The sequence below is a fragment of the Castor canadensis genome, chromosome 18 (genome assembly GCF_047511655.1).
Source record: "Castor canadensis chromosome 18, mCasCan1.hap1v2, whole genome shotgun sequence".
NCBI classification, from domain to species: domain Eukaryota; kingdom Metazoa; phylum Chordata; class Mammalia; order Rodentia; family Castoridae; genus Castor; species Castor canadensis.
In genome coordinates this window covers 39,788,808-39,805,356 of record NC_133403.1, presented here as the reverse complement: position 1 = coordinate 39,805,356, position 16,549 = coordinate 39,788,808, and the positions used below count along the sequence as shown (strand labels likewise).

The following is a 16,549-nucleotide window of genomic DNA, read 5'->3' as shown; positions in this document are numbered from 1 at the left end:
AATGTTTTCTCTGGTGCTGAGAATAAAACCCGGGGGCTGTGTGTGCGAGGCAAATGATGGATCACTGAGCTACATCCCCAGCCCTAACTATTCTCTTTCTTTTTTTAAACTAATAGCCTTCTGAAAGTTGGGATTGAAAAGACCAAAGTTGTTGTGCCAGGATCTAACAGATGAAAAATGTCACCAGTAATGTAGGCATTAAAAAAAGTGTTTTACAACAGGGGACTGGACTTTGAGCACATGATAAAAGCGCTAGCACACAAGGGAGGTGTGAGGATAGGTAAGACAGCTAAAAAATTAGCTAGCATTTGTTGCCCTCAATGCAGAGAAACTAAAGCAGATACCTTAAAAGCAACTGAGGCCAACAGGAAAAGGGGACCAGGAACTAGAGAAAAGGTTAGATCAAAAAGAATTAACCTAGAAGGTAACACACACGCACAGGAAATTAATGTGAGTCAACTCCCTGTATAGCTATCCTTATCTCAACCAGCAAAAACCCTTGGTCCTTCCTATTACTTCTTATACTCTCTCTTCAACAAAATTAGAGATAGGGGCAAAATAGTTTCTGCCGAGTATCGAGGGGGTGGGGGGGAGAAATGAATAATAAAACAATAAAAAAAGTGTTTTATGCATTCAGAAAATTAGAATGAAGTAGGAAGCACTGCCACTGGCACTGGCACTAAGAACAGCAATAAATAGCCCATAAAAAGAAATAAATCCCTATAAAAAGCAGAGCCAACAAGTAGAGCACCTGCTTTGTAAACTCAAAGCTCTGAGGTCAAATCCCAGTCCTACCAAAAACAAAACAAAAAAGCAGCAAAAAAAACAGAACCAAGAGATACCAATTAGTGTTGAGGACAACAGTGAGAGACTCACATGTGAGTCATGTGGTGTCATTTGGTTATACAGCATAAGACTGACCTCTGTCCCAGTGACCTTTATCCACAAAGGTCAATCAAACGGGATAATATCTTTTGTTCAGGAGGATCTTCAACAACAACAAAAGTTGAAATGTTTAGGCATTTAAAAGATGTAAGTAAGAGTCACTTCCTGGCACATAAATGTAGACTACATCAGTGTATAACAAGGACAGCACATACAGCCAATGTGTATTTATACGTACTCCCAGAAACAGACTGTCTCCTAAATAAAAAAACAAGTTGATAGCAAAAGTGAGGGATGTTTTATAATTTTGCTGTTTCTTTCCCTATGTCTTCTTGAGACTGGATCTGTTGTGAAACAAAATGCTGATGCTTCTTTAACAGTCCACGTGCTGATCACAGATAATCCCTCTATGGCACTGGCTAGATCAGTGGATCTCAACCCTCTCAGACACAGTGTCCCCTTAAAAATACATATTTTCTAATATCATTTTAGTTGCTCCAAAATAAATCAATCTGAAATGAAATCTGCCTCTACTCAAATATGCACGTGTGTATGTCTGTGTGTGATTTGCCTTTTCGTAATGATTAGTGATGAGGTTCCTTTCATGTGCTTACTGGACATTTGTCCATCTTTGGGAAAATGACTGTCTAGATCCTCTGTTCATTTTAAAATTGGGCTGTCTTTATTTTAGGCTGTAAAAGTTCTCTATATATTTTAATTGCTCTTTTTTTTTTTCCTTTGGCAGCACTGAGGTTTGTAACTAGGTCTTAAAATCCCAGCACGTTCATTGTCCATGCTCTTAGATGTAGGAAAAATCTTGGAGCCCACATCCTGTGATAGACAATATAGAACAGAGGGCAGATGGAGGGAAAGTTCTCAATACAAGCGGCAATGGGATGTTGTAAGGTAGAACCTGCTGGGAGTGATTGATGTCACTAAAAACAAGAGGCAACAAAAAGCCAAAATGAGTAATTTTTTGTTTTTATTTTGGCAGTACTGGGGTTTGACATCAGGACTTCTTGCTTACTAGGCAGGTGCTCTACCACTTGAGTCCTTCCACCAGCCCTTTTTTGTGTTGAGTATTTTCAATATAGGGTCTTGAGAACTGTTTGCCAGGGCTGGCTTCAAACTGCGATCCTCCTGATCTCTACCTCCTGAGTAGCTAGGATTATAGGTGTGTGCCACTGATGCCTGGCAAATTTGTAATTCTTGTATGTTGGTTTTCACAGTAGATTTCTTCTTACCATGCTACAATTTTAATATATAGGACTGCAATAATGTAAAATTATGTATTTTATTTTTTAACTAACATAACATTTATGATTCCAAAGGCAAAACTATTTAAGTTTAATTTAAAAACACTTTATGTGCCTGGCACCAGTGGCTCATACTTGTAATCCTAGGTACTCAGGAGGCAGAGATCAGGCGGGTCTCGGTTCAAACCAGCCCAGGCAAATAGTTCATGAGACCCTATCTTGAAAAAAACCCATCACAAGAAAGGGCTGGTGGAGTGGCTCAAGTGGTAGAGTGCCTGTCTAGCAAGGGTGAGGCCCTGAGTTCAACCTCCAGTGCCACCAAAAAAAAAAACAACAAAAAACATGATAGTATTGCAGAGGTAACTTGTCTCATTGTAAAAGCCCATTTGCTTTTTTGTCTGGTGATGATAGGTAGAGAGGGCTAATCTTCCCCCCTTCACAGTTTCTGAATTATTACAAATAAACGGATCTGACCCAGTGCAGATTTAAGTTTCTTTGGCTCCAAACAGTAGTTTCTGTTTTGAAACCATCATGGGACTGATGTTCAGAATCCCATTTTATAGTTGTTCGAAAGCTCAAAGTTATCAGTGTCTGATAAAGCATGCAAGAGGTCTCCTTGCTTTTCTGCTTTCTTGAGACTCCCTCTGTCTGCCCTAAGATAATAGCTGATAATGTGGCAGATATGATCAAAGCATATGAAATGCATATATGGAAAGATCATAATTGAAATCCCCCACATTGCACAGTTAATATGTAGTAATAAAAATGTGAAAAAATAAGTTCTGGTGGAGTGGCTCAAGTGGTAGAGTGCTAGCAAACATAAGGCCCTGAGTTCCAACCCCAGTACTGCCAAAAAAAAAAAATGTGAAAAAAATAATAGTTGGTAATAGCTGGTAGCTAAGAAGGATCACAAGACTCCTCAGCCTCCAGAACTATCAACATAACACATTTTGCTCAGGTGTAGATAAGAGTGACCTCTCGATTCACATAAGCAATCACAAAGCATTCTCTTAGGGTTTTCCCAATTCTTTTCTCCCCGTAAGTGTAGCCACTGAAAACTCACTCTGCATAGTTTAATAACTATCAAATGTCTGCGTGTTAGGCCAACTTTTCCAGATACATGATTGTACTTCTATTAGACAACAGGAAGTGTTTGTGGAGAGCAGCACCCTGTCCCTTTCTTCAGTTACTTCCCTTTCTCTGGGGTTTCCATTACAGGAATTTCACTCTTGGTGCAATATGAAATTTAGTGGGAAGTGTGTGACAAAGTATAGTCACTTTCTTTGGGGCAGTTAAGAGTAAAGTTGCCCCATTTCCTGCCACAAGAACCACCCAGAATGCTCATCTCCTCATAGAGCCCTCTCTCCCTGCATCTAGCCTCTTTAGTAGGACTGGAACACAATTAACCTAAGCTTTCTGTTTGGCCCAAATTTGCCATTTGGCTTGAGTTTTGGCCTCAGCCTCTGGAGGCCAAATAGTCATATGCCTATTTCAATATCAGCCTGGCATCTCTGAACTGGGATCAATGGTTGGGCACATATAAGTAACCATCACTCCTAATCAGAATGCCACTGTCAGTGATGTAAGACTTGTCATTAGGACCTGTTGTTCACATGTGAACATTCACTTTTGAACGTTGGTGAGCACTGATGGTAACTGGAGGAAAAAAATCTCTTTAGGTACTGCTTTAAACATTCAGATTTACTATTGCTAAAATGGAATAAAACAATAATTAGAAACCTTTATTTTCAAAACAATGACTAAGAACTTTCTAACAGTTTAATAGAAAAACCAGTTGACAGACTATTAGGAGAGATCTTCTTTACTAGATAATAATTCAAGTACAAATATAATGCATACAAAGATATTAGAAACTTAAAATAGGAATAAAGAAATCATTTTTAACTTGTTTTTGAAAATATTCAGAGGGTGTCTCTAAGGAGAGCATCAAGCTACAGTTTGTGGTATTATTTTAGTGAAATTACATTATCAACACAATTTTTAGGTACAAGTCTTTTTTTTTTTTTTTTTTTGTAAACTAGAGATTGAGCCCAGGGCTTTGAGATTGCTAAAGTGCTCTATCTCTTCAACCATGCCTTAAGTCCCTTTGTTTTGTGTTTTGTTTCTGAGATTGGCTGCTCTGGAGCTCCCAATCATCCTGCCTCTGGCTCCAGAGTAGCTGGAATTACAGGCATGGGCAATATGCCCGGATGAGAGACAAATCCTTACCATGGTCAGATCACATGTAGGAGGAAGGAAAACTTAATGGTTTGGTGGTAGCTTAGTCCATTTGTGTTTTTGTAACAGAATACCACAGCATAGGTAATTTATAAAGAACTGAAATTTATTTCTCACTGTTCTGAAGCTGGGAAGTCCAAGATCAAGGTTCAGTTATCTAGTAGGGCTGCTCTCTGCTTCCTTGAATGCTGTGTCCTCACCTGGTGGAATGAGCAAAGGCAAGCTAATTAAACTGTGTGAAGCCTCTTTTTAAGGGCCTTAACCCCATCCATGAGGGAAGAGCTGCCATGCCCTAATCACCTCTTAGGCCTCTACCCCTATCACATTGGCCATACCTGAATTTCAGAGGGGACATATTCAAGCCATAGCAAGTGGCCACATCACTATTAGTGATGCCCTATCCTGGCAGAGCAAGCCAAAAAAATCTTAGGAATATCTCTGAATCTTTGGAAGCGAGCATCTCATCAGTGCCCAGAGGACAGCCATCACAGAAGCAATCCATCAGGTAATAGTGCCAGGGAATCACTGCTCCTACGTACAAAAATTAAACTTTAGGGTGAGGTACACTGCTCAGTGGTGCAGGGCTCACCTAGCATGTGAGAGGCCCTGGGTTCCATCCCCAGTACCATACACACACACAAAAATCAACTTTAAAATTTGATTCATAAAATGTAATAATGAAATTAAAGTAATAATTAAACTTTTAGGAAATTTTCAGATCTATTCTTGTACCATGGCAATTTATTCCAGGATAGTAATGCTAAGCTTTGGCTATTGATTATAACATTCGGTCATTTGGTCAAATGTGTATTTGGTGTTGCTTTACTCTTTGTTGTTTATTTATTTCTTTTAAATTTAGGCAAAATTCACATAATATAAAATCAACCCTTTTTCTGTTTTTTCAATTTTATTGTAACAACACTCTCAAGAAAATTTAAAGTATACAAAAATTAACCGTTTATTTATTGGGCAGTACTGGGATTTGAACTCAGGGCTTTGCACTTGTTAGGTGCTTTACCACTCGAGCGATGCCTCTAGTCCCTTTTAAAGTGAACAATTCAGAGACATTTAGAATGTTTACAGTATACAACTTCTATCTAATTACAAAGCATTTTATCACCCCAAAAGGAGACCTCATACCCATGAAGCAGTCACTCCACATTTTCCCTTCCTTAGATCCCTGGAAACCACCAATCTGCTTTCCTTTTCTGTGGATCTATCTAGGGTTCCATGTTTCCTATAAGTGAGGTCATCCAGACATGACCTTGGGTCTGGCTTCTTCCATTTAGCACAGTGTTTCTGACGTTCATTCACACTGTAGCATACATCAGTACGTCTTCCCTTTTATGGCTAAATAATCTGTTGTATGGCTATATCCCCTTTGGGCTGTTGTGAACAGTGCTGCAGTGCTGCTTTGAACATATGTGTGCGGTATCTGTGTGATACCTGTGTTCAGTTCAGGGTATATACCTAGGAGTGGATTTGCTGGGTTATGTGGTAATCCTGTGTTTAAATTTTTTCAGGAACCTCCAAACTGTTTTCTCCCTTTACTTTTCATACCCTGAATATGCATGCAGTTGTGGCCTACTGAGCCAGAAATTCACAGTTCCTTAGAGTGGCTCCAGAAATAACCAAGGTGCAGACACACTGAGGCATTGATACAGTCAGATTCCTTGACCTTCCAACATTTGCTTACAGTCCTGCCCATGCAGATCTGCTGGAGGCAAACTGAAATGTCTGTGCTGGGAAGAACTACCTGTCCTCATTTTGTCAGCTCATCAGGGACATTCATCCATGCATTCATAAATAGTTATTTCCTGCTAGGCCTGTGCTAGTCACTGTCTTGTTTTATTTGTGAACCAAGGAGACAAAACTTCTTGTCTCAAGATGCTTATATCCCAGTGCCAAGAGGCAGGCAGGGGTCAGCCAAGATGGGTACGGGCAGTCAGGGAAGTTGTGCAAATGCGTTAGCACCGTTGCTTGTAATACTCTTGGTATTTTTAACATTTAACTTGGTGGTTTCCTATCTTTCTTTCTTAGACACATCTGTAGCAGGGCTTCTGCCTTAGTAATCTTTCCATAGGACTAGTTTTTGTTTTGTTAATTGTTTCAGTTCTGCATTTCATTGATTTCTGCCCCAATATTTATTTCCTTCTTACTTCTTTTAGTTTTTGTTGTTGTTGTCTTTCCAGTGCTTTAAGTTGAATACTTGGCTTATTTTTTCTAACCTTTCTGTGTGTATGATGTATATATACAAATATATATTGCTATACACTTCCCTTTATTTTTTACTTAGAGATTTTTAAATTAGGATATATTTATTGTACAGGGCGGGATTCATAGTGACAATTCCAAATAGGCTTATCTTGTACATTGGTGAGATCACCCCCATCCTCTCTCCCCTCAACCCTCCACTTGCCCCACTTAAAGCAGTTGCAAGAAGTTTCTTTGTTCTGTTTCATGTAAGTACATGAAGTCCATCAACCATATACTGTCACCTTAATCTCCTTTATTCATCCTCCCCCCTCCCACAAAGTAACCCCCCCACACTCTGTACCTATTTTATAGCCCTGCATTTCATTATTAATATTTAAGTCAATGTTCAGAAGGGTTTCTCAATGTATCCCATGCTGTGAGTATAATTTACTTTGTCTGTTCAACTCCTTCCATTATTCTTCCTTACTCCTTTGGCTCCCACTCCCCCTTTTATTTATTTTATTTTTTTTTGCGGTACTGGGGCTTACATTCAAGGCCTTTACCCTGAGCTACTCCACCAGCCCTTTTTTGTGATGGGTATTTTTGAGATAGGGTCTCATGAACTATTTGCCCAGGCTGGCTTTGAACCATGATCCCCCTGATCTCTGCCTCCTGAATAGCTAGGATTACAGGCATGAGCCACCAGCACCATATTCTTACATCCTCTACTTTCACAGATGTTACGTTTTACAATATTGTCGATGCTGTATCGTTCTCTTCTCCTTTCCCTCCTTCCATGAGTTCCACAGAGTAGTCCCACTATTACAAACACATTCTACATATGAGTTTGTATATGATCATGTTTGGTTTTGTGTATATTTATCTTTTGGATCTGTCTTCCATGTAGAGAAAACGTGGTCTTTGGCTTTCTGAACCAGGCTTACTTAACATCATGTCCTCCACTTCCTTTAAAATACTGCTTTAGCTGTGCCTCACCAATATTGACATGTAGTATTTTCATTATCATCTAGTTCTAAATATTTCCAAGAGTTGTTTAGTAACATTTTATAGACTCTCCAAATAATTTTAAAATATATTTTCTTAAAATTAATTTTTAATTCCATTGAAATGTGGTGGAAGAACCTTTTCTGTATCATACTGAGCATTGGGATATATTTTGGAAAATGTATGGTCTAATACATGTCTGTTTTTATAACGGTCCCATGTGCCCCTCCCCCAGAAGAGAGTGTGCATTCTTGGCTGGGTGCTGAATTCTCTACATAGCTTTTAGGTTAGAGGTAGGTAGCCCTCTCTAAATAAGTGCATTTGAGTCAATATCTGAATGCTGTGAAGGAGCCATTCTTATGACAATGTGGGAGAAAGTATTTTAGGCAGTGAGAATAGCAAGTGCAAAGGCCCTGAGGTAGGAACGAGCTTAATGTGTTCCAGGAATAGAAGGTGAATATGAGTGGAGTGGAGTGTGCCAGGTGGAGAGTGATGTGAGCTGAGGTGTGGAGGGGTAGTCAGAGGCCAGATCAAGTAGGGCCTTTGGGGCCATGGTGTGGACTTTTGATTTTAGGGAACCACTTGCTAGGTAGTATACTAAGTACTTTACATAAGCTTAATGTCAAGTACAAATTGATCTCATTTCTACAATGGAGAAAGTAGCTTGGGATTTAAGGTACCCAAGAGTTCATTTTCAGCCCAATAATAAAACAAGAAGATTAAGATGAGTTTCAGAGCTTTAAAGATGGGCTCTGAAAGAAGACTTGAGAGGCCCAGGCAGGAGGATGGAGAATTCCAGGACAGCCTGGGCTACAGAGTAAGACCCTGTCTCAAAAAACAATAACAGTAACAAAAAACCCAAATGTTTATAACTACTCAAATGTTATGGAAAGGAATTTCATCTTCTCATGAATCCCTTTGTGAAGCAAAACCTACTCACACCCATACCATTTTCTTATTTTGCAAACATAGATTTTTATAGATTGGAATTAGTTGAAGCGAATTTTCCAAAGTGAAAATTTCACCCCTTTCTGCTTTACTTTGACGTTTGCATCATTTTCTGTGAGCAGCTTCTGCCTCTCTATATTCCTCATGGTGCCACCTTCATTTCCAGGACAACCTGCTCTTTTTGATGGGTCCTCTGTGACACATTCAAAAACCTCAACCTGGCAGAATACTCACAGTAATTGCCCACTGGTGTGGCCTGATGCTGACCAGTATCCTACTTCACCCTCCTCAGAGGCCAAGTCTCCCGAAGTGATACAGGAGTCACTGCAGGTGAACCTGAGCAAGCAAAAGCTGCTTCCAGGTGCTGCACCAGGTGGTCCTTACTCTGCGAGCAAGCACAGCGCACATATGATGCCCTCTTGTTCACAAGACTCAGGGAGTCTCAAGTCAGTCTGTAGAGCTTGTCCTTTAGTGCTGTTTCTGAAGGTGAAGGCAGACTTAGTATTATCAGGACAGTAGAAATTGCACACCCACAGCAAAGTCAGTGCCTCCAACAAGGTCAGGCCTCCAGTTCCACCAGAAGAAAGCCAAAGGTAAGATTAATATCCACCTCTACTGGCATATCCCTTCTTCCTTGCAAATTCCTGCTTCCTCTTTCCTAAATGTACTGTTCCCTTATTCTCCCAGTTTCCTGGCCTTGCTGGGGTTTCCAGTAGAATGTTTTCTTAACACGATACGGTAATAATGGCACAAGGAAGAAGGCTCAGCAAGCTGACCCAAGCCTGTGATTAAGACTCAGACCAAAAGAATGATAAAACTCTACAAAAAAAAGAAAGAAAAATGTCTTTCTTTCTGAGCGTCTGTCTGTCTGTTTCTTTTTTGTGTTGCAATACTGGAGATTGAATTTAGGGCCTTGCACTAAAAAGTTTCTTTTTCTAATCACATGAAAAAATTTCCCTCAAATCTTAACTCTCATAGTTGCCAAAGCATTATTCGTGAGTTTTGTTTGTAACCATTTTTTTTTCTTTTGGCAGTACTGGAATTTGAATTCAGGGCCTTGCACTTGTCAGGCAGGTGCTCTGCCACTTGAGCCACATCCCCAGCTTAAGTTATTTTTTGGATACGGTCTCAGGTTTTTTCCCCTGGGGTTGGCCTCAGATCAAGATATTCCTATCTGTGCCTCCTATGAAGCTGGGATTACTGAGGTGAACTACCAGCCCAGTTTATTGTTTATTTGTTGCATGCCCTGGCTGGTTTTAAACCTCCACTCCCCAGAAGCTGGGATTACAGACGTATGCAACCATACCTGGCATCAAACATTAAATTTTGTATTAAAAATCTAATTGTCATAATACCAGGTGTGGCTATGTAGTGAGACTCTGTCTCAAAATAAACAAATACATAAATAAATAAAAACCACTAAGAGTTAGGCATATAGCTCAGTAATACAGTGCTTGCCTAACACATATAAGGCCTTAGGTGTGATTCCCAGTATTGCAAAAAGTAGAAAAAATATATGTATTCATCACAATTACAGAGGAGGAAGAGAGGTATAATGCTAGTCACATGCCAAATTTTATTGAGTTAAAACAAATCACAATAGAGGAAAATCTTTAAAAAATGTTTTAAATTTGATTCTGAATTCCAGGAAATGCCACTAACCTTTTCTGACATCTCTGGGTGACTGAATTTGTATTATCCATGACATATTCCAAAGAGGAACTAGGCAATTTGTCTTTTTAAATGTGTGTTCAGGGTTGAAGGTATTTTGTTTTTTAATGATACTGGGGTTTAAACTCAGGGCTTTGTACTTGATAGGCAGCTGCTCTACCACTTGAGCCACAACTTCAGCCCTTTTTGCTCTGGTTATTCTGGAGATTGGTTCTCACTTTTTGCCCAGGCCAGCTTGGCCTGAGATCCTATTTTATGCTTCCCACCACTGCTGGGATGACAGGAACATCCAACTTTTCTTTCATTGAGATTGAGTCTCGAAAACTTTCTTTGCCTGGGATGATTTTGAATCACGATTCTCCCAATCTCAGCCTCCAAAGTGACTAGGATTAGTTAGGAACCACTAGCACCCAGCTATTTATTTTTTGAGACAGTGTCTTATTATGTAGCCCAAGCTGGCCTTGAATTCGTGATCTTTTCTGCTATGGCCTCCCAAGTGCTCACTTGTGCTGCTATGCCCATCTTAAAAATTTTTAATAAATACTATCTTTACAGGAAAAAAAAAGAGATCTAATTAAAGCCTCTCGTTATCTTTAGCAGGAAATGCCATGCATATTGTGTTCTGCCTGGAACATATGTCCATGTCATTAACTGTCCTTCTGTGGCATCATTTTAAGTAGCTGCATACCCTGCTGTTATATGGAGGTGCCATACATTATTTAACCAGTCTCTTACTAGTGGACCTAACAGAGTTTAAAAAGTTATTTTTTTAGATTTTTCCCTTTCTATTGCTAGCACTCATTCAGTAGTCCAAGTGGCGTATTGAGTCATTTTCTCATGATTCCTGCAGATATAAATGATGTCCTTCCCCAGGACTCCCCTTCCATCAGTGTCCACATGGCTGAGTATTATTGTTGTTTGTTTGCAGTGCTGGGGGCCAACAGCAAGGCCTCGCATATGCTAAGCATGGCGTCTACAGCTGAGGTACACCTCTAGCCCAAGGATTTTTTTTTTTTCAGAGTCTTGCTATGTATCCCAGACTGGTCTCAATCTGTGATTCTCCTGTCTGAGCCTCTCAAGTGTTGGGGTTACAGACATGCACCACCACACCCATGTTCTTCAGTCATAGTTTTCCTCATGTCCCCTGTCAGCCCAAGAATGACTTTCGATGACTTTGCAACTGGTCCAAACACCTCAGCCCCTTTTCTTTATAAGATTTCCCCATATCAGTCCCTATTTAATCTTCACCTATTTTCTCCCAATCTGGGGAGTGAGTCAGGTCTATGTGAGTCTCAGCCTGGCTCATTGCCACTGGTCCTATTGGGAATGTGTCGTCTTATCCACTGCATGTGTCCTAGTGAGGCCCACTCATATCTCCCAGCGTCATCAAGCTCCCAAGAGTATGCTTGATTGTGTGGGCTCTACCTTTCTCTGGGCTTCTGTTTTGTGAAATGGGATCACATGGTTTATGAAGCAGTAAGAAAACAAGCTTTGGGACTCAGAAGGCAGCAGCCATGTCTGAAAATCTGAGATGCACTGTTCATCTGACACACTGGGGCATACTCATTTCTTTCTCCCTTCTTTGCTTTGCCCCAAATGTTTTTCCTCCAGCTTGTCACAGCCAGCTTCTTCTTGATATTCAGGTGTAGCTTAAATGTCTCTTCCTTGGAGTGATCATCTCTGACCTTGTCAGAGGGAACTCCATGGCTTCTATCATGCATTCTTCTTGTCTCTTCCAAACTTTTTGTCTCAGGCTATATTCATCCCACTCCATCTCCCCTCCAGGGGAGCCTGACCTGTCCACTTGCTTATTCCTAGCACCTGCACAGTGCCAGGCTCGCTCAGTCAGTGTATGCTGAATGACATGATGAGATTGAGGGAATGAAGGAGAGAGGAGGAGACACCAAGGGTGTCTTTGCATATCTGACTCAGGAATTGAGCTGATGGTGTGCACTGCTATGGTCTGCTGCTTGGGAAGAGGCACTTCTGGTAGAGTACAGGTAGGTGGGTGGGTAGAGGAGCAGAGGGAGTGACTTCTCTCTGTCCTTGAGTTACTCCTAAACTATGAAAATAACTTACTCAAAAGTGATTAAATATGTGGCCCTAGAGCACAGAAGTGCTGTGTGAGCACCATCCAAATACTAGGAGAAGATTGACTAACCTGGTTAGACATGTGACAAGCTGCCAGAGGCCCTGTAGCTAGTAAGTGGCTAAGCCAGCATTTGAGCCAGGTGCTCTCTTTCCAGTGACCATTGCACTTCTCTGCCCTTATGGACATATAGAGGGCCACAAAGCCAAGGTGAGCGCCTTGCCAGTGAGGAGCTTATTTGCTGAGGAAATAAATTGGAAACTCTTGTCATTAACGCCACTCATCAGGTTTGCATAGGACCCTGTCTGTCAGTTTCAGTTGGTCCTTATCTCAGCCTTTTGGGCTGGCAGTTACAAGACTCAGGCTTATGTGACCTTAATAATTCATTCAGAATGTTGGAAAAGGCAAAATCCTCCCAGGTTTAAGAAACCTGATTCCTAGCTCCCTGTAGCTGAAAAACAGGAAACTGAAAGGTCATGGTAAAAAGAGAGTGATTTCTAAATCTATTCAGAAAAGAGAAAGAGTTGAATCAGGGGACACTCTGGGATTCCCAGAACGATGGATGACGGCATGGGATTAGAATATGGGTTGAGAAACAACCAGCAGAGCAAAACCTCACCTGTGCATCCCAGTGGATGATTTCAGTAAGTGGGGGGTGGGGGGGTCAGGGTTCCTGGTTGGCTACAGTAGCTTGAGCTCTGTAGACAGTGACTTTGGCAAAAGTCAAGCCAAGTCTCTTAATTTTATTTATTGATTCCTGTATTTATTCATTCATTCATCAATTAATCCATTTATTTATTCATTCATTCATTGAGATGGGGCCTTGCTATGTTGCCCAGGCTGGTCTCAAACTCTTGGCCTCAAGTGATCCTACCACCTCAGCTTCCCAAGTAGCTAGAACCACAGCTTGATTTCACTTCATCTGGCTATACGCCTCTAATTTTCCTGGGCTAACAGTCTGGAATTTGGAATGTTTTAATCGCCTCATTGGTGAGGATGGGATTCCCACCCGGGGGTTTTAGGAATAACTGAACACCTAACACTGGACAGATAAGATCAGCAACAATTAGTCACAGATACTCACAGCTCAGTGGGGAGGACACCACATGCCATGCAGGAGTGCGTGGCTGTAGCATGCAGAAGCAGCAGGAATAAGCAGAGCCGGTGGGAGGCCAGCTTGGTAGGGTCAGAAGGGTGAGGTATTTCCAGTCTCTAGCGGAGGACGGTACTGGCTTGTTTGGACAATCCCACAGAATGAGCAGGAACTTCATCTGCCCTGTTTGACAAGGAAGGTTGTTTAACAAGACAAACTTCTCCAATGGAGGACTGGGGAAAGGAGGACTTTGTGGTCAGACAGTTCTTGGGCCTCCTGATTTCACCAGATATCAAGGCAGCACGTGGAGTAGAAGGTAATTTCAGGCTTTCTGCCTCAGGGCAGAAGGCCTCAGTGGGTTCTGTCAACACCCTTCATCTCTTGATTTTATATAGTCCTTCCCTAATCTGAAACTCAGGAAGTGATCTTACCCCACCAACCTGGTACAGGCAGTGTTCTGAAAATCAAGCATAAAGTTTGTCCTCCTTTTATGTCAGTGCTGGTCTTTTTGTGACTTCCCAAGGGAAAGAGGAGGGAAGACGAGATCAGTCCATTAGGCTGCATATTTGCAGCAAATGTTTCATGAAGTAGGGACAGGGCAAATGAAAATTAAAATCATAGCCACCACCACCCCTAGTTTATTTTCTACATACGTGATCAGTGTGATCTTCTAAAAATTTTATGTGATCTCACCAGGGCTACAGCTTAAAACCCTTTATAACTGTCCAAACTCTGCCATGGCCTACAAGGTTCTGTGCAGTTTGGCCCCTATCCAGCTGTCTCATACTGGACTTCCTTATGTTATTTATGGTGTAGTCATACAGGTCTCTAGGTTCTGCAAACCTGATATCTTTTAAAAAATTATTTATTTTGGCAGTACTGGGGTTTGAATTCAGGACCTCACACTTGCTAGGCAGGCACTCTACTATTTGAGCCACTTTACCAGCCCTATTTTGTTTTGAGTATTTTTGAGATAGGGTCTCTTGAAGTATTTGCCCAGGCTGGCCTCCAACCTTGATCCTCCTGATCTCTGCCTCCTGAGTAGCTAGGATTACAGGTATGAGCCACCAGCACCTGGCTGATACGCTTTTTCTGCCCCAGGACCTTTGCAATTCTATTCTGTACCTAGAATGTTTTTCTTTCCTGTATCACCCTAGTTAACTAGTACTTACTCTTCAGATTTTAGCTAACTCATTCTTTAAGTAGGATTTCTCTGATCTTCTCAAGTAGGTCAAATTCTCCTAGTATAGGCTCTCAGAGCCCTATTTCTTCTTCACCAGGATATTCACCACAAGTTACAAGTTTATATTTGTTTGAATTATTTGATCGATGTCTATCTTCTTACACCTCCACAACAGCAGCAACTACATTTGTCACTGGTCTTCAATGAGTATTTGTTGAGTGGGAAAATGAATGTGTTCATTGGGATTTGGAACCTTTCTGAAAAAAAGGAATCAAAGAAAACACTTAAAATAAGTGTATTACAAATCATTTTTATTATCAAAACAGTCAAGAACTAGGAAGATTGAAAAATGGTTCCCTTTAAAGAGACAAGTACAAGTCCATTGCCAGTTCTACAGGAAGCCATCCAATCTACACCAGGAAAGCGGCTCTTTTCCCTTCTGACACAGGGGTGAAGTTGTGATCACTGTGCAACTGCCATAATAGAAGAATGCATTTAGCTGTAAGAAAACAGATTCTGCAAAATGTGCTGCTCACTGCCCTTGGCAATGGCAGTGTTGTATGCAGCAGACTAAAAATAAGAATATAAATGTGATCCCTGTTACTATAATAAGTGTTAGACATTTTACACACTGTGAAAGAAGCATGTCACCCTCTTGTCCAGAGGATCAGTGGGGAAGGTGAAGGAAAAGAGAAGAAGGATCCAGTGATCATTTGCTACTCCAAATTCTGCCTCTACCTGGGGCCTCAACTACTTTACAAAAATACATGAGAAATAAGGCACAGAAAATAAATATATGAAGGCTCAGAGGCCACCAGAAGGGAAACCTGTAGCCATTACATAGAGTTCTTGGAGTAAAAAATTTCAGTTCTAAAGAAGCTATATATTGTCTACTTTTCAAAAATATCTCCGAAAAGGTAGTAAAAATAAAAATTCAATATGGCACGATTAACTTGATTCCTGAGTTTAAAGTCAGATAAAACCCTGGGTCAAAAAAAGAAGATTTTTAATCCATCTGTTTTACATTAATAGAAACCCTCTGGTTTTTTTTTTAAGTATCAAAATGGTAAGTCTTAGAGTACACATAAAACTCACAGATCATCAAATCACAGTATTTTAATAGTCTTCACAGTGTACCATTTACTCTTTTTTTTTTTTTTTTTTTTTTTTTTTTTTTGTAACTGTTCCTACATGCACATGCATATTTTAATCAAACATACTATTTTCCTGCAGAACATAAATACCCTAATGGCTGTATAGATTCAGTTTTAACAATTAAAAAATAAGGTCAACCTTCATTGCAGGTATACTAACACACACACACACAAGAATATATATACATGTTTTTATATATATATATATGTATATACCTGTAGTTCAACAATTATATATTCTTTCTATGTTTAGAAATTAGGGAGAGAGTAGTATAAAGTGAAGTTAAAATAGTAGGCAAGGTTGTATGGTAGGTTTTAAAGGATTTCACATTTCTGTATTATTGGCTGTAAAATATTGCTTTAGTAGAGTGCTTGCCTAGCAAACCCAAGGCCCTGGGTTCAATCCCCAGTACTGAAACAAAACAAAACAAAACAAAAAGCAAATAAAAAACAACTCCCAAAACAAAAACCATGTTAGCATTATTGAAATGTATAGTTTTAAACATGTACAGGGTTTTATTATACGTGATAGGAGTTACTTCTTTTTTTTTTCCTGGTAGTTGAGTTTAAACTCAGGGTCTTCCACTTACTAGGTAGGCCCCACCATTTGAGCCACATACCCAGCCCTTTTTTCTTTAGTTATTTTTCAGATTGGTCCTTGAACTTTTGCCCAGGGCTAACCTTAGACCACAGTCCTCCTACTGATGGTCTTCCATGTAGCTGGGATGACAGGCACATACCACCATGCCTGGCTTGTTGATTGGCATGGGATCTTTTTTTTTTTTTTTTTTTTTTTTTTTTCATTTTTCTTTTATTATTCATATGTGCATA

At 40.3% G+C, this 16,549-nt stretch overlaps 1 protein-coding gene across 1 annotated transcript in view; it reads left to right on the top strand.

The window, feature by feature from the left end:
* Ift81 (intraflagellar transport 81) overlaps nt 1-16,549 on the top strand; it is a 172,120-nt gene that overhangs the window by 5,582 nt on the left and 149,989 nt on the right. The gene's annotated exons all lie outside the window — the stretch shown is intronic.